Below are 19952 nucleotides of genomic sequence, written 5' to 3' on the forward strand. Positions count from 1 at the left end.
ATGCTAATTTCTAACTATGCCTACAGAGATAGGACATGTGAACAAAGAAGAAAAAACTCACAGAAAGAAAAAAAAGAAATGCAGAAAGAAGCAACAGAACTCCTCAAAGACAAAGAAAAGTGCAGGAAGAAGGATAACGTGCGTGAAGAACAAACAGAAGAGCATAAAGAAGCCTTGTTGCAAAATCATACTGTACCCACAATTTTTTCAGACGGATACTGGTGGTAACTGAGTCTGACTAACCAGTCCTAGAGCCAGTGCTATGTTAAAAGTCACTCCGAATACAGTGAAAACACCTACATACACTAGGGAACACTATGCGTTGGGGTCCCCCTGTGATTAGCATGACCTCCTCTGTAAGCCCCTAGTATATAATAGAGCAGGGGATTAAAACTACCTCTTAAAACGCGCCACAGGGCGTGTTTGCACACGTCACCTCAGGCCACGTCACCTCCCTTCCCCACTATGTAAACACGCCCTGTGGCCGTTTTAAGTTGGGGAAATAATTCCCCTTGAATCCTGAGGGTCTCTAGGGTCCAACTAGACCACTAGGTATGTCCAGTAAGCGCCACAGAGCTGCGTTGCAGAGAGGTGTAAAAGTGGCACGGCCTGGACCACCTCTCAGCAATGCAGCTCAGTGGCGCTTACTGGAAGCACCTGGTGGGCTAGTTAGCCCCCAGGGGCCCTCAGGATTGAAGGGGAATTATTTCCCCAACTTAAAACGCGCCATAGGGCGTGTTTGCACACGTCACCTCAGGCCCCGCCCCTCCCTTCCCCACTGTGTAAACACGCCCATTGGCCGTTTTAAGTTGGGAGATTAAGTCCCCTTGAATCCTGAGGGTCCCTAGGGGAAAAATAGCCCACTAGGTACATTCAGTAAGCGCCATTGCAGAGAGGTGTAAAAAGGGGCACGGCCTGCACCACCTCTCTGCAAAGCAGAGCAGTGGCGCTTACTTGAAGCACCTGGTGGGCTAGTTGGCCCCCAGGGTCCCTCAGGATTGAAAGGGAATTATTTCCTCAACTTAAAACGCGTCACAGGGCGTGTTTGCACAAGTACCTCAGGCCCCGTCCCCTCCCACTACCACTGTGTAAACACACCCTGTGGCCGTTCTAAGTTGAGAGATTAAGTCCCCTTGAATCCTAAGGGTCCCTAGGGTCAAACTAGCCCACTGAGTACCTCCAGTAAGCGCCACAGAGCTGCGTTGCATAGAGGTGTAAAAAGGGGCGTGGCCTCAGAACACCTGTCTGCAACGCAGCTCCCTGGCGCATACTGGAGATTCCTGTTGGGCTAGTTGGCCCTCAGGGACCCTCAGTATTGAAGGGGAATTAATTCCCCAACTTGCAACTGGCCAGGGGTTGCGTTTGCAGAGTGCTGCAAGGAGGGGGCGTGGCCTCCGGCGCGATGCCGGTCTTTTATTTATTTAATTTTTTTAAGAAGGAGGGCTGTGTGGCCCCGCTTCTTTTTCTAATTTATTAGCCCTGGGGACCCCATCCCCCAGGGCCTGCACCCTAATTTTTTTTGTTGAAAAAAATTAATTTGGAAGGGGGCCACGTGGCCCCCCTCCCAAGGCCTTACTAGGCCCCGGGGACCCCAACCCCCGGGTCATGGCCTTTTTTTTTTTTATTCTTTAGGAGGGGGGCTGCTTTGCCCCCCTCCTCAAGTCACTTATGGCCCCGAGGACCCCATCCCCCGGGGCCGGCCTTTGTTTTTTATTATTTTATAAAAATATATATTTATAGAAACACCTAGGACATGCTGAACAAACCGTATGTACCTATCACCATGACGATTTGCGTGATATTCATTAAAAGGGATATGCATACAATGAATCCATGTGGAATGTATTTACACCGCTAGCGAAGCTCTGACGTGTCTGACGCCCTACCGTGCCTAATTCCAGCACCCCCGCCGGTGGGTACTCTCCAATTAGACACCCTTGCCATTTATTTATACAAACATGGGTAGCTAGTGACGGGCACATTTAATACACACGCACACCAAGCCATTCAAAGGGGATTTGACAAAAGTTTGACTAAACTATGCAAGAAACCCCCCTCACGGTTAATAAAACACACATCCACCGCCGGATGTGTAATACTTTTTATTTTACTCTCTGGAAAGGAGACGAACCTCACTTGAGAGTCACAACGTGCTCCTGGCTGAGCCCAACGCTGGGTTACGCCCACCAGTGCCCACCCAGTGCCACACACCTCTGTGTAGTATTCCATCAGCTAGTGCATATGCTATGACACTCTCTAGTCCATGTGCACTGTAACACTACCCCGTGAACATGTCATGCCACACTTGCCTTTGCACGGGTTATAAAGCCCCATCTAACGTGCCTTCCTCGATGCCTATGTTATAACGCACAGCGCTATGCCATACATATTACAATCTGGGATCCATATCTTTGTCACAGTGCATATGCAACGTTACACTCCCCAGCACATATTTTATATTACAGCTTTAGAGACTAGTTAGGTTACACAACACTGCCCTGTGCATATTAAACTCCAAGGCGCATATCGCATAGCACGCGCTAGTGCCTGTGCTATCTCGCGCTCTCCAATGAATCTGTCATTGCGCACAATGTATTGCATTTTATATTTCACGCCCCGGTTCATCTTATATCACACTTTTTGGTGCATAGTTTATACCATATACTATATCTAGTTTTCATTTTCAATCGTGCTCTCAGGACTTTGTTCTATATAACACTGCGTCCACCTACCCTTTTCACGGGCATTACATTTTGCGATGGGGGTGGAGGGTCAGGGGGTGTTTCTGCCAAGTGAGCGCGGAGTCACAGTCATAAACGTACTCTTCTTCCTGAATAAAAGTGAGATTATGCTGCATACTTGTTCATATTTTAAGTAGTTCGCAAAGACACACATTTTAAAAACAATTAAGTTCCTAATACCCACCTTCTCTGAACAGTGAGCTTGCTGCCCCATCCACCTTCTCCCTATCCTCTGTTGTTTGAATCCATGGACTAGCCTCCTCCCTCCTGCCATGCATGGTCTGATGTGCTGCCACTGCCCTCCATTTAGCATGATGTACCAGTCCACTCCTCCTGCCCTCCATTGCCCAATTCTATGGCCCATCATTGACCTCCTGCTTAGCCTCTGTGCTTAGCTTGCTGCCCCTATTCTCCTTCCCCCTGCCCTCTGATGTCTTTGTGCATGCCCCTGCTCCATCCTTTTTGCCCACCATGTTCCATGGACCTGCCACTCCTATCTACTCTGAGTGTTCTTTTGAGCTGCCACTCCCCTCCCACCTGCCTAGCATTGTCAGATGACTGTAATCTGTCCTTGCCACCTCCACCCTGCCTGTCCACATGCCATGCCCCTATCCCTTTCCTCCTGTCCTCCATGGTCCATTTTACTGCCATACCCTTTTGCCCTCCCTGGTCTGTTGTGCTGCAACTACTCCTCCTGCCTGCCCCGCACGGTCTGTTGTGAGGCCCCTTCCCCTGAACTCTCTTGTCTGTGCCCAGGTCCTGACCCTCCCTTCTATCCTCCATGGTCCTTTGTGCATGCCCCTGCACCCTCCTTCTTGCCCATCATAGCCATTGTGCTGCCACTAACCCTCCCACTTGCCATGCATGGTCTTCTGTTCTGCCATGGCCCCTCCCACCTTCCCTCCATGGTCTGTGTGTATGCCACCATAGTCTCACTGTTGCTCTCCATGGTATGTCTTCTTTCTAGTGCCCATCCTGCCTGACCTCCATGGTCATCTTGCTGCTCCTGCCCTGCCCCCTTGCCCCCAGCCCTCTGTTTCCATGTGCAGACCCCTATTCCGTCCCTCCTGGCTTGTCTGTTCCATTGTAATGCCCCTGATCCGTCCCTCCTGCCCTTTATGGTCTGTTATGCTGCAGCTTTCTCTCCTGTCTGTCCATTATGGTCAGCTAGCTACCATTGCCTCTTTCCCCTCTGTTCTCTGTTGTCCATGTGCATGGCCTTGTCCCCTCCCTATTGCTTTCTATGGATTGTTGTGCTGCACTCCAGTCCCGCATGCCCTGTGTGGTGTATTGTGCTGCTGTAAACCTTGATGCCTGCTGTATAGGGTCAGTTTGGTGCACCTCTCCATGTCACTCCTGTCCTCTGTTATCCGAGTCCATGTCCCTACCCCAATTCCTCCTGCCTTCCATGATCCAATGTACCATACTTGCGAAACTTTTGAACTTGGTAAGAGGGAGATTTTGAAAAAAAACTGGGGTACTGATTTTCCCCTTTGAGTTACATTGAAAAAGAGGAGATTGTAGACAGGAGACAGATCAAATAAAGCCCATTTGAGCTTAAAAACATTGGACGTTTCCTTGCTGAAACGGGTCTGTTGGCATGTATGGTTGTACTACCACTGCCTCTTCCTTCTGTCCACAATGGTCTAATATATTGCCACAGCCTCTCTTGCCAGTCCTGTATTGTTGGTTTGTTGCCCCTGCCCCCCTTTCCACTGCCCTCCATAGTCTGTTGTGCTGCCACTGCCCTTCCTGCCTGCCCAGTGTGGTCAAATTGTTTCCTCTGCACTCGCCTACCTGCCTTCAATTTTCAGAGTCCGTGCCCCTGGCCTCTGCCTCTCAACAGTATCCCAATGAACAACTAGATTGCTAACATTCTATATTTATTACAAAAGTGTGGAACGCCTGACGTCATCTTGATGTAATCAAAACTGTAATAACTAGAGCATTTCCTTTCGAAATTACATATATGAGAGGGTCTCATTTGCATCAAAATTATGGTTAGTGCTCTAAAAAACTAAAAGGGGGACATATTTTCTGAATAGCGACAAAGAACTTTTAAATTAATTGTAATCTTTATGTTTTTTAATACAGTCGACCACTTGATTAAATGTTGCACTTAGGGGAGAGGATGTGGTGTTACTTCCAGAGCTGCAGACTTTGCAACTGGGGAACCAGGTTGGAGTTTCTGCTCAGCTCAACATTCTGTGATTCTGGTCAAATCACTTAATCTCCCCATGTCAACAACCAAAATGAATTTGATCTTGTGTGATGTAACCAATGCTCATGTAAAGCACTCCAATACCTGACAAGTCTGCACTATATAAAACTGCAAATACACAAAAAATAAGTGCTTTGCACACTTCTGTCATTGGGCTACATGTGGGCTACATCTGGGTGATATTTGTGCTACATTTGGGCTCTTTTGTGGCCATCTTGGGAGATTTATTTGTTATGAAGTTTCCTAATTTCCTCATTTACTGCAGTCTCCTCAGTAGGAAATGCTTTCAGTTTTTTACTTTGATTCCATCAAGAAGGTATTCAAATAAGTCACACATTTGCCATAAATTCTGAATGTTAGCACTCTAGTTGCTCATTAGATCACTGTAGTAAAGCTACTGCTCACCAGGGAAGTCTGCTGCTGGTATGGAAAGTGCATGTTTCAGTCTGCATATCAGTATTTTTTAATGAGATAGAAGAGGATTTGAGAAGTGACTCAAAATGTGCCCTCATTTTCTTTCTGCAGCACTAATCATACTTTCTATGGCAAAATGAACCCCCTCATTTTGTTCCTTTTTAAATTAGATGTTTACCACTTTATTCCAATCAAGATGGCTTCAGGTGTGCAATACGTTTGTCATAAGTAGGACTGTTAGCGCTCTAGTTGTTCTTTAGAACACTCTGGGAAGCTGCAGTAGAACACAAAGGAATCAACTGACAGTCCCTGCCCTTTTTGGATGTACATGTTTTACTGAGAATGTCAGACTTCATTGTCACATGACTGAGAAAGATAATGTGAATTTACAGAAAATATGCTGTCAGTTTAGCTTATAGATCACCTTCCAAACCTCTGTGGAAAAAGCATGAGAAAATAGTTTTCTCTCAAACATGATTCATGATATCACAGCAGAAGGCTTTTTCACATGGTAAAATCACCTTAGAACACACGACAATTCCTAAAATGAGTATGGTACCATCAACAAATGATTTATAATGTAACTAAAGTCTTAAAATCTTCTATTAACTGCAATGCTTTTTAATGAGATGCTATCATGTATATTGGTCCCAAGATGGCTGCCAACACTTCTTAGATGAAGTACTGACAGTCAATCAGATCTCACGATGAAATGTGTGGTTAGGCTCTGCCCAGATATATCTATCTTTTTAACTCTAATTTTCTCAAGAACTCCTGAACGGATTTACACCATTTAAGCAAAAGGCACGAGTCTGAACTGAGGACTACCTCTTTGCCAAATTTGGTGTAATTCCGTTCAGCAGTTCGGGCTGTAGCTGCGTCAACAGGTCCTATGGAAAAATGCATGGGGAAAACGTGTTTTGGGACCCCCCTTTTTTCTCAGCCCCCGCTTGACGAATCACCGTGAAAGTTTCAGGATAGGAGCAGCCCGGAGCAGGCCAAAAGTTTGAAAATTTTGCAAAGATTCGTCAATCGGCGCCAACATTATTCCAAATAGAATGTTGCAGATTTCCTATGGAAAATGGGTCCTAACTATAACTACCTACTGGCGACTGCCAGTAGGTAATGCATACATATGCATGTTATGCACATGAAAGTTTGAAAAACACTAATACAAGCAAAACTAAAAAGCCACCTAATTACAAACAGAATTGCTTTAACTTACACGAGGGCGAGACCAATTGCATTTTCAATGCTTGTTTATTTTGGTTCCATCAAGAAGGCATTCAGATGTGTCACTGTAGTGAAGCTACTGCTCACCAGGGAAGTCTGCTGCTGGTATTCAAAGTGCATGTTTCAGTCTGCATGTCAGAATTTTTTAATGAAATAGAAGAGGATTTGAGAAGTCAAAATGTGCCCTAATGTTTCTTTCTGCAGCACTAATCATAATTTCTATGGCAAAATGAACCCCCTCATTTTGTTCCTTTGCAAATTAAATGTTTTAAGTGTTACCACTTTATTCCAATCAAGATGGCTTCAGGTGTGCCATACTTTTGTCATAAGTAAGACTGTTATCACTCTAGTTGTTCGCTAGAACACTCTGGGACATTCTGTCATTGGGCTATACTTGGGCTACATCTGGGTGATATTTGTGCTACATGTGGGCTCTTTTGTCTCTGGTGGCCATCTTGGGAGACTTATTTGTTATGAAGTTTCCTAATTTCCTCATTTACTACAGTCTCCTCAGTAGGCATACTTTCAGTATATTACTTTGATTCCATCAAGAAGGCATTCAGATGTGTCACATAAATTCAGAATGTTAGCACTCTAGTTGCTCATTAGATCACTAATGAAATAGAAGAGGATTTGAGAAGTCAAAATGTGCCCTAATTTTTCTTTCTGCAGCACTAATCATACTTTCTATGGCAAAATGGACCCCCTCATTTTGTTCCTTTTTAAATTAAATGTTTTAAGAGTTACCACTTTATTCCAATCAAGATGGCTTCAGGTGTGCCATACGTTTATCATAAGTAGGACTGTTAGCGCTCTAGTTGTTCTTTGGAACACTCTGGGAAGCTGCAGTAAAACACAAAGTGAGCAACTGACAGTCTCTGCCCTTTTTGGATGTGCATATTTTACTGAGAATGTCAGACTTAATTCTCACATGACTGAGAAAGATAATGTGAATTTACAGAAAACATGCTCTCAGTTTAGCTTATAGATCACCTTCCAAACATCTGTGGGAAAAGCATGAGAAAATAGTTTTCTCTCAAACATGATTTGTGATATCCCAGCAGAAGGCTTTTTCACATGGTAAAATCACCTTAGAACATACCACAATTCCTAAAATGAGTATGGTACCATCAACAAATGATTTATAATGTAACTAAAGTCTTAAAACCTTCTATTAACTACAATGCTTTTTAATGAGGTGCTAGCATGTAGATTGGTCCCAAGATGGCTGCCAACACTTCGTGGATGAAGTGCTGACAGCCAATAAGATCTCATGATGAGATGTGTGGTTAGGCTCCGCCCAGATATGTATGTGATTTTACTTTTGATTTTCTCAGGAACTACTGAACGGATTTACACCATTAAGCAAAAGGCATGACTCTGAACCAAGGTCTACCTTTCTGCCAAATTTGGTGTAATTCCATTCAACAGTTCGGGCTGTAGCTGTGGCTAAATGTCCTATGGGAAATTGCATGGGGAAAACATGTTTTGGGACCCACCTTTTTTCTCAGCCCCCGCTACACGAATCATCCCGAGACTTTCAGGATAGGAGCGGACTGGAGCTGGCCAAATGTTTTGAAAATTTCCCGAAGATTCGTCAACGGGCGCCAAAGTTATTCCAAATAGAATGTTGTGGATTTCCTATGGAAAATAGGTCCTAACTATAACTACCTACTGGTGACCGCCAGTAGGTAATATATATATATATACATATATATATACACATAAACAGAGTTTCAGTGTACACAAGAATTACATGTGTTCAGGTCAGCCATGTTCTAGATTGTAAAAATGTGTTTCCTTGAAAAGAATATGTGGTAAAAAAGATACCCTCCGTGATTTTTAACATTCCTTTCATGTTAGAGTTAGAGTAGGCCTACTTCCAATATGGCATAAAATACAGGTGCACTGCTTCAGCTGAGATGTACAAAGTGACCAAAGGGATCAGTCTAGCCTGGGAGGATGGATGTAGGGGTAAAGTGTTTGATTTCCTTACTATTTTCTCATTAAATCGCACCCATTGTGTTATCTGGGACATCCAGGCGTCTAATCTGATCCTAAAATGAGCCGCTCTTTCATCATTTGAGACCCCGCCCAACCCAGCCGACTTACCTGCTGCCCTTTGTAGCTAGAATGTGACGTCACAAGCAAGGCTAGGCAGAGTCACATCCCCATCCTCTCATGTTACTTTCCTTTTGAGACGATATTGGATAGCTGCAGCAGGGCAGCACAATGTATGGGATATGGCGAAATAGCTAAGTAGGATGGAATAAACCATTTTCAGAACAGTGTCTCCAGTTATAACACTGAGTTACCGCATGCTACCCTTCATTTTTCTTCTTGTAAGAACCACAACAGACTCACGTTAAAACAGACACTAAAGATGGGACTATTTAGGAATTGACTTTGTAGAATATGAGAGTTGGCCTTGTTTGCGCAATGTGACATTGAGAATCCAAGTTTGTGGTTTATTTAAAATGTCTGTTCTTGTTAATGCCCTTCGGTCGGGAGTTTCAAGATATCACTCTTTCTAAGTTAAACTCTACCACTTTTCAACTTTCTAATGCAGGGAGTTAAATGATGGTTCTCAATTGTTCCTCTTGCTGGAAGTCTCTGAGAGAAAGGGAAGGGACTTTGCAAACTTGCTAGATATAAAATTTATGGGATTCTAGTTATTCATTCAGGGATACATGAACAATTCACTGTTATTCTGCCAGGTCACTCTCTGCAGCTAACTAGCTATCACATCTCCAAAGGTAGATGTAACACATAATTATCATCATAAATAACGAACACTAACAATTGTCTCTTGTACTTAAGGAACTGAGGGGCATATGTATCAAGTTCCGTTTTTGCAATTCACAAAAAGCGATTTTTAGGGAATCGCTATTTGAGGATTGCAAAACGGGATGTAATAAAAAATTCGCAAATGTTTTGCGATTCCTTGGCATTCCTTAATTGCGATTAGCAAATTGCTAATCGCAATTAAGGAAAACCTTCCCATTCATTCCTATGGGCTAGGAGGCCCATAGGAATGAATGGGAAGACATTCTCATTTTGCGATTCGCAATTTGAGAATCGCAAAATGAGAATGCAATTCCAAGGGTGCTAGGGTGTCAAAAGGACACCCTGTTGCACCCCTGAAATATGTATGTATGCACATGTGTCGCACATACATGCCCTAAGGGCATGTCTGTGCGTCACATGCCACTTTGAAAAATGCCAAAAAGTGAATTTTTCAATGAAATCACAAATTAACACCAACTTGAAGTTGGTGGTAATTTGCGATTTCTTACGGCCAAATTGCTATTTTTCTAGGCTTCATACATTGCATTTAAGCAATCACAATTTGCGATTCCTTAAATGCAATCGCAAAATAGAGAATCGCAAATTTTGCGATTCTCTAATTTGCGATGCCCTTTTGGGATGATACATCCCAAAAGGCCTTTTCCCTTTTCTGAGAATTGGCCCGTTTGCGAATGGGAAAAGGGTTTGATACATATGCCCCTGGGTCCTACATGAGGAAAAAAGTGTAACCTACACAAGTCTATCTTACTCCTGTTTTCCATATAGAATTATAGATGGGTAACAGCGTTTTTCTCCAATGGGTTCTGAGTGACACAAAATAGACAACAAGACCGAAGCTGGACTTGTCTATGATGCCACTGAGGCAGCAGAGGTGAAAACATTCCTGTAGTTCACTTTTTATCCCTCTACAATTTTATGTTATATTTGGGCCCCAAAGCAGCCTGGTTTGCTGATCAGACAGTGCCTGGGAGTCTGTGCTGTTTCTCCAACGAGGCTATGCAACACAGCCTGGGTTGGAGAAACCCAAGTGGCATGTCGTTTGGCCGGCCAAACCGCTATGCGCACTTTACAGTGCACCTACCACGCCTACTCCATGCCATGGGCTGCTGCGCCCCACCCAAGACTCTCTGGCTCAGTTAGTCAGAAGGAAAGAAGATTTATAATGTTTTATTATGATTTTTTTTTCACTGAATGACTCAGTGGGGCGATTACAGAGGAGCCAACCGTGGGTTAAACAACAAAAAATGTATCTGCCATCCTTTACCAACCCATCACCATCCTCCCTTCCTTCCCGTCCTGCAGCTGTGCTTTCTGCTTTTAGTCAAAGCAGCCAACCAGCTCTTCTCAGACAGACTCTCAGAGAGCACTGCCAGCCTGGACTGGAAGGCCTTTATGACAGCAGCAGTGGGTAACAAGTTTCGCCATCAATGGTTGCACGGTTGCTCCATCATAGCATTGAGTCGCGAGATTCTGAAACTGAAATACATGATAGAGGCTTTCTATGAGAGTCCTGCATGAAGATTTAAGTGAGGGCGCATGTTTGTGAAAATACTAGGGGGCAGATTTATGTTTGACTTGCGCCTCATTTACGCCGCCGTTGAGTCACTTTTGTAACGCAGCAGCGGCGCAAATCCTGCGCCATGGTGCGGGGTATTTACAATGTGACGCATCTGGGAGATGCGTCACGTTGTAAAGCCCTGCGCCACATGTAGGCGTTCCAGGGCAGGTGGGGGCGTTCCGGCGCAGGAACGCCTCCTAAAAGTGGCTGAGTGAAATCTACAAGATTTCACTCAGTCACTTTTAAGCCCATGCTGCGTCAAAACCCTGCGCCTGCTTGAAGCAGGCGTAAGGATTGACGCAGCATTGTCAAGATAGGGCCCCCCAGAGCATTGCTGGAGCTGCGTCGCGCTTGCGATGCAACTCCAGCAATGCGTCACTTTTACGGCACAGATGCGTGACGCATCTGTGCCGTTTTTGCCCCATGGTGCGCCGCATTATAAATGCGGCGCATCCAAGGTGGCGGAGCTGGGGCGCACAATAACTGGCGCATCCCTGCTGATATGCAGGGATGCGTCAGTTATTATAAATATGCCCCTAGTTTTTTAGTTATCCCCATGTTCGTAAGTTACACATTTGCCATTTTTTAATATAAGGTACCCATATGAGTGTTTACAAGGTGACCAAGTAGAGTGATCGGCACAATGCAAATAAATGTATTTACCACTCACTCAGGTCGTTTGGCTGTGTGCACACAAACACGTATCAGTGTGATTTCCGCACTTTAGCACAGTGATCCGTGGTGCAGGCGCTGCTAAAAGTGTGGGAAAGTGCCCAGGTTCCCCAGCTTTTGCAAAAGGATGCAGGAAGAGCAGACATGGTAGGAATGCATATGTTAGCTAAACAGAAAATACATTTTTAAAAGTTAAATAAAAACGTAAAGATTACCCTAAACATGCGTATTTTTCTTACTGCCTAAAATTTAGAGCCAGGCATAGAGTCCATGGTGTTTAATTCATGAACACTACACTTATACGTGTGTTTTTTCTGATGTGTGAAAGTTAAACACGTTTTAGTAGGAATGTTTCATGGATAATCTTAACAGGTGTAATTTGTACACGTTTTTATAGTGTGCCTTATACTTGGCGTAAAGACCCGGTTTTTTTTCTATGCAGTAGGTCCTTGGTTTTGTTGTTATCACACCGAGCAGCCTTCAGCCTTATCAGCCTCAGAAGGATAAAAGGCGGAGTTCAACGTGTCAGGATTCAGCCCCATGACCTGCATACCACACACAGTTTGCTGTAATGAATGCTCAACCCGCTGAGCAATCCTACCTGCCTCTCTACGTGGCGATCAAGGTTGTGTTTTCAATCACTGGCTCGCTCTTTTTTATGGATCACACGCCATACTTTCTCCCCGTTTCCGAACCCATGTGTTCAGTTCAGATTCTGTCCTGCACAGAGATATGGGATATGGCAAACTTTTGCCCCGATCAATGTCTCATCTCTTTCAAGTTGTGAGGCAAGGCGCTTGGCTGGAAAGTTCAGAGCTGCCAGGCCCAATAACTCCACCAAAAACGTGCTCGGATGAAAATTGCTCCGAGCAATCGCTCGCAGAGAGCCAGCACCTCACCCTGGGTTTAAAGTTATGATCCTTATCGTAATTAATTCAATAAAGGAGTAATGCGCTTCAACCTAGGCATGGAGGCGAATTCTCAGGCCTGGCTGGTATAAGCTTTCAAGCAGATATTTCAACTCTGGGCCCGATCTCTCGCTGCAGGATAATAAATCCCAGGCCCTCGGCTAAATGATAGCTTCGAGCAAACGTGTACTTTTCTTGCACAAGCACCGCGTGGAAATAAAACTGCGCAACAGTGTCAAGTAACCAAATCCTCTTTAAACTGTCAGTGTGACAGAGGCTATTTTCTACATTGATACACGACAGTAGCATTGCCTTAACATAATTATATATATATTTATGTATTTATTTAATTATGTATATATTTTTTAATTTACTTATGCATTTATGCATTTATTTACATACTTATGTATGCATTTATTAATTTAGTTTTTTTAAATGTATTTATATAGGTGTTTGCAAAGAATTGGTTGTCAGCTTAAACTAATGTTGTAGCGCTCAAATATAGAGAAAGATAAAAACGAAAAATTAAAAATGATAATCAGGATAAGTACAGGCCGTTACAGTCCATCAGAATGAGGTGAGCAACTATCTCTCACTTTCTTTAATCATGCGCCCTGGGAAGAAGACGTGAGCCAAATTACCCACTGAATAGTTCATATTAAAGTGTTTCAAAACATGGCGCTGAGGATGGTTGGCTATAGGTGTCAACTATCCTGTGGATATGCATGACTAGCTACTCCGTTCCGGGTTGTATCTTTACCTTCTGGGACTTGTGGTCTTGATTTGAATAAATCAATCAAAAATAAAGTTTATTTAGACCAATTGATCTATAAACCACAATACATATTTTATCATTTAAAATCGACATAACACAAATTCTTTCCAATTGCTATTCTAATTCTACTGTCATAAAACTACATTTATACAATTAAAACCGAAATTCATTAGAATTAAAAAAACTTTGGCCTTTTCATGGGTCTCTACTCAGTTTAGAAATTTATAAACCCCCTGCATAAATTTCCCAATGGCTATCGCAATGTCAAGATTTTCCATTTCCACTAAGAGATCACGTGCTTGCGAGCGCTCATTGACATCATATTTTAAAAATATCGGGCGAAGAAACACTTTACGTAGATTTAAAAACAGATAACAGTCCAATAAAAGGTGCAAAATATCACACTTCATTCCTATTTTAGACACACATTTACCATCCGGATGTGAAAGGGCAGCTTTTATTCCGCTATTTGTAAATAGCGGGTTAGTTCCTATTCTTAACTTAAAGACTTCATTCCTTAACCAACGGTTCGGTAGCAAATCCATATATGGAAAACTGGAGTCTTTCTCCCATCCTGCGCTCATAAACTTTACAGAATCTTTTTCTCTCAAATACTTTAGATCTATTGCCCTCGAGCATACCTTACCCTGCACTTTAAGCACATTCTTTATCACATTAATTTGGAGTGTCATAGGGTCAATGTCCACTATCAGGAGATCACAAATGGTCAGGAGTTTCCTTCTTGTTGCCTTCGCCCACTTTAACTCACTGGATTGAATTTCCTTCATACACCATTGTGATACCTTGGTGACTTCCCCCAGACCCCGGCGGTTCCAGAATCTAAGCAAGCTTGACTGGACCTGGACATTCCATGAAGGTTGGTCCAATTCCAATCTAATTGCCTGAATCATCGCCGACCCTGGAAGGGACAGCAGGGATTTTAGACATTTACCCTCCTCTTTGTCCCATGAGCTTTTCCCATCGATGCATAGAACCTCTGCCCCATATTGGAATTGTGGCGGAACCATAGCTTTAAAGGCGGTCAATAGAGGTTTATGTGACATATCGCCATAGCTATAGTCAAATCTTTTCAACCCACATACCGCTAGATGCGCTTTTAGTTTCTGTGCTTCCAGATGGGTATCCCATTTCAAAGACCTTGTAAACCATATTCCGAGGTATTTATATTCATTTACAGTATCTAACTTGGTTTGGCCCAAGTACCAGCTAAACTTCGTACTCTTCTTCCCAAAACACAAGATTTTTGTTTTATCCATATTTACTGTAAGACGCTTTGCAGTGGTGTATTCATTAAATACATTCAACTTTCTCTGCAACCCTACCTCTGTTTGCTCCATTATTACAAGGTCATCAGCATACAGCAGGCAGGGCAGATGCTTACCATTTATTTTCGGGCTTGCACCTCTGGCTGTATCCAGGAGAAGGGGCAAGTCTGCTAAAAATATGGCAAAGAGTAACGGGGCCAGTACACAGCCTTGCATCAACCCATTGTTTATAGGAATTTCCCTTGTAAGCCCACCAGAAGTATCTTTGATTACACGTGCCCAGTTATGGCTATGCAGTTCTTGAATTACCAACAAGAGATCAGCAGGCACCTCATACTTCCTCAATGCTTCCCACAGACAATCCCTATCCACCAAGTCAAAGGCTGCACGAAAGTCCACGAAGCAGCAAAACAATTTGCCCTGCTGCTCCATGGACTTCCTCGCCACCGCCCACAGTGCACAACAGTGATCAATAGTTGAGTGCCCCTCCTTAAAGCCACCCTGCTCAATTGGAACTATTGACCACTGCTCTACCCATTCCTTCAACTTGCCCAGGATTATTTTCGAAAAAACCTTAACCCCAATATCTAATAAGTTGATTAACCTATAGTTCTTGGGGCCCTTTTTTCCCCCTTTTTTGTGCAAGGGTCTAATTATGGCACCTTTCCAGGTCTTGGGAAATTTGCCTGACACCAGAATTGCCACAAACATATGGGAAAAGAAACCTGCCCACCAGTCTATCTGAGTTTTAATTAAGATAGCAGGGAGGTTGTCTGGGCCAGCTGCACGTGATAAGTTAAATTTTTTGATGGTATCTTTTACTTTCTCTACAGAGAAGTCTGGTATTAAACCTTCTACTCCCCTTATCCAGGTTGATCGATTATTCTCGATTTCCTGGGGCCTTTTGGTATTGTAAAGGTTGCTTAAGTAGTTTCCCCATGCTGCCTCCTCCACAACACTGCTCATAGTACCCGGTGTTCTACCTGCAGCCTCCTGTATCAGCCTCCAAAACCCTTTTATATTTTTATTTTCAATTGCCTGTAAGAGGTTTGCCCAACATTCTTCTTTGAAAATCCCTTTCTGTCTCTTTATTAGGGAACTATACTCTTTTTTCATTCCGCACAACCGTTCCACATTCCCAGGGTCATAATTGGTCCTCTGACGTCGCTCTAGTTTCCGTATCACGCTTTTTTTGCTTTGACATTCCAGATTAAACCACTTTGACTTACATTTCATGGTTTGGGTATTTACCTTGCCCTGTTTCTTATCTTTCAGGTACACCCTTATACACTGCACCGCCTGTGCTATTACATCCTCGTACCATGCTACCTGCTGCCCTTCAATCCTTTCCTTCGATAAGTTTTGTTGGAAACAAGCTAATTTCTCAACGTACTCATCCGTCAATTTTGTGGTCATACGCTTGGGATATTCCACATTTTGAGGAAGCACCCTTTCACATTTACCTAATGACTCACCTACAATTTCACAGAATAACGCATTGTGATCGCTATCCCTGCGCTTGATTACATGGAATTTTTTTACCAATGCATAGTTCCATGCCAGGGTAAAAATATAGTCTATTGGACATTGTTGATTTCCCACTCTAAAGGTCTGGGAGGCTGGCCGATCTGTATCCTTCCTGCCATTTAAACATATTAAGCCCTTTGAACCCAGGAACTTCCCAAGGGCTTCATCCTGTCTGGTGGCTAGGCACAGTGGAAAAACTGCTGGTCCAATGCTATAGGCACTCATCATATCTTCAAACCAATGATCTAGCTTTTCAAAATTTAATTTATGGTTAAAATCGCCCATTAGCACCAGAGTATTCCTCCCATACTTTTCTGTCAGATCAATTATCTCCCTTTTAAAGAGGCTTAATTCTCTCTCATATTCTTTTTGAGACCCCCATTGAATATATACATTTATGATGATGAGATGGACGTCCTTGCCTTCGATACCTTTGTAACATACATTACAAACCAACAGCCATTTGCATAATGAACTGATTAATTTTGACTCTTTTACGAAGTTGGTTGAAGCAAGGGTCAACAGTCCCCCTGAGGGGCGTCCAAATTTTGTATTTTTACTGGCTGGTTTATACACATGAACAAACCCTTCTACTACCTGAGTGTTGCCGCATAGCCAAGTCTCCTGTAAGCAAATGACATCAACACACTTTGCGAGCTGGTTTAAACTATCCGCCTTTGATGTTCCACCAGCCCGTTTATGTTCCATGAAATCAATTTCAGGCTATGCGGCAACTCAGTAACCTAGTCGATGTCACTGAGGCATCCTGACTCATTCAAACCCCATGAACAGATACTACTGTCCCAATCCCTACATTCCTCTTCCCTACTGGGTTTGGAGTTTTCTACAGCTATGGTGATGTTGGCCGTCTCACCCCACCCCCCGGTTAACCACCTCACCTGCCTTTCCCCCAGACCCGCGTGAAATCTCAGGAAGCCTCCCTTTCGCTGTTTCCCTGCATCTACTTCTTCTTCTGAAATAATCCTTATACCCTCTTTTAGGATTTCTTTCCCTGCATTCTGGATTACCGCTTTAACAAGTCCAGAGTAAACTTGCACCTTTGTGTACTCTGCGCCATTATTATCACAGCAAAACCCTATCTGTCTCAGATCCTTTGACCCAATTTCTTTTAGGGATGGGCATTTTGCGAATGAAAATAAGAGATGGGAATGATTCAGCGGGCCTAACTTTCTTTGTTTTTTCCCTCCTGTTACCTGTTCATTGTGTTTAAAGTAAATCCACATTTTATTACTATTGCTTTTGTCTGGGGTTTCTAGATCACTGCCACCTCTTCCCACCTGTGTATCCGTTCTTGGGCGAGTGTCTGCTCTACTACCTCCGGCATCTACACTTCTTATTTGTATCTTCCCTCCACGCTTGTTACAAGATTTTTTTAGCGAGGGGTTATACGTGTTTAACCGTGGTACCTTTTTCCTATCCCTTTTAACTTCAGTGACAGCGCCTGCAGAGTCTAGTTGTCTCCCACTTACCCTTTTTTCTCTTATCTGATTTTTCCGCTGGGCATTTTCTTTTGGGTTTGTCCTGGACTGCATTTCTTTGCTCTTCTCTTTTTTTTGGGCCTTCAACTTGCCCTGGACATGAGAGGGTCTTTTACGTGGGTACCTTATGGTCTGATGTCTCAAGAACTCTCCCCGCCTCTTTACCAACATAGGCCACCTAGAGATGTAGACATTACTCTTGAAACCACCCTCCACTGCTGGCTCTACTTTCTCTTCCCTTTGCTCGTCTAACCCTGGAGCTTGTACAGTTCTTACCATTGTAGGCATCAATCCCCTTTTTCCCTGCAGTTCTTCTATCATTTTTTTAAACTGTAGTTCGTGATTATTTAACAGAGTATTATTTAATACCGAAACCTCCAACAAGCCTTGCAACATTTTTTGGAGCATTAGCATAATGTCCAACATCGAGGCTGAAGATGAAGTTGTAATGTCCATACCCAATGTACCATTCCGTAGTATTTAATTTAAGGAGTCCAAAGGTTTCGGGCTTTGGAACCCGGCTTGATCCAGGCTTTTGTCCAACATAGATCTTGCCGAAGAATTTAACAGGTTCGAACAGTCCCCCACATCACTGGGCCCCAAACCTGCCAAACCTACATCCACTGCTCTTGGTGAAGGGAAAATGCGTGGGGAGGATGAAAGTCTTGGTTCTAAGAGCGGTATCCTTTGGCTTAAATCATTCTGTGAAAAGGAGGTATCCATAATCTCCACGACATCCTCTGCTTCAGCCCATGGTATCTCATTGTTAGTCTCAAGGATTTGGACTATGGTTTGAACTTGACTTTTACCTGGGCTTAGTGTTCTTTTAAAGTGCTTCCCCACAAAGTCCTTTATCGATTTAGACACCAAGCTTCCATCTTTCTCACTACTTATTAGTGTATTCTCAGTAATAGCCTTCTTTGTAGTCTTTTTCTTTTTATCATTTTTATCATTAGTAACGCGTGGCTTCACAGTGGTCTCTTTGGACCCTTCTGCAGAAAAAGACGCTTCGGACTCATCAGCATTATCCAATGACCCTATGCATGTTTCCTTCTGCTTTGCCTTTCTTGGCGCCATAACCGCGTTTCGCACCTGCTCCCTGGAGTATACTCAATGCGTATTTTACCGCCCTTTATTTTTCTATTTTTTACTCTCCCACTAGGTCAAATAATCAAAACAAATTTAAAATAAAGTTTAAAACTCTTACCTTCCCTGTGAGCTTGCTGCTGACCGTGATTGACCTGTGTCTGTTGAATGCTACCTTAAGACGGTCTGGGCCTCGCAGGGCTCCCCCCCCCGAGTTTTTAAACCACAGGCGCTCGGCGACTATCAATCGATTCTGGCAGCTCTCAGCTCTCTGCTTCTGAAACTCCTCCGCTCCCAGTGCCCCGGCCTGCTCCTGCTGAGTGCACTATGCAGCTCTGGGCGGGGGCGCATTAACCGCTGTGTCAATGCCTACAGACTCTGGGCCGGGCCGGCACTTTTCTCCACGAACCCCCACACGGGGGGGGGAGAATTTTGCCCGGACCTCGGCGCACTTCAGAATTCCGCCTTCTCAGCTCGTCAGCTCGGCTCACCACCGCGTCACTGTTCGCACTGGCTCGTCGCTAGATTCCTTGGCTTCCTTAGCTTCCTCAGGCTTCCTCGGCTCCGTGCTCCGTGCCCGGCGCTTGCTCTGAAGCTCTACGATCTGCGTCCACGCTCTCACGTCAGCTCGCTCACAGGGAAAGCTAATCTACTAACTATTAACCTCTAATTTTGGGTTCCGGAGTGGCGGGCTACTCGCCTCAAAGCACTTCACTGATTTGAATAAAGGAATAAACAAGACTACAATTCCCGCAATGAAAGAAAAAACAAAAACCTGGACTGAAGCGGTTAGTCACACATGGATCTGCGAAACTTGTCAGGGCTGGTTATCAGCATCTGGAGGTCCATCCAAGTTCTTGTGCATGTTCCAATGGGCCCACTTTAAGGACAAATGCGGTGCACCAACTGCGACATAATGTGATGATAGCTACAAGGATGAAACACAGGCCCCCGCAGCCCCCGCGGTGCGGGGGCCCCCTCAGCACAGCACTCGGGCCAGAGAGCTCCTGATTAGGCCCAGAGGCCAATGGCTAGCTAAGGATGTGTGTAAGGGACAGGCTGTCTAACGGGGCCTTCCATGGCCGGACTGGCCAGCCGGACGAGTAGGCAAACCCCCGGGAAGCTGCAGCCCCTGTAGGCTGGTTTTAGTCTACAGGAGGCCGTTTTTCAGTTTCAGTTCCCGAAAGTCATGGTGTGAGCTACGGAGACCCCCAAACCCTCTTG

Source organism: Triturus cristatus, chromosome 11 (genome assembly GCF_964204655.1).
Source record: "Triturus cristatus chromosome 11, aTriCri1.1, whole genome shotgun sequence".
Taxonomy (NCBI): domain Eukaryota; kingdom Metazoa; phylum Chordata; class Amphibia; order Caudata; family Salamandridae; genus Triturus; species Triturus cristatus.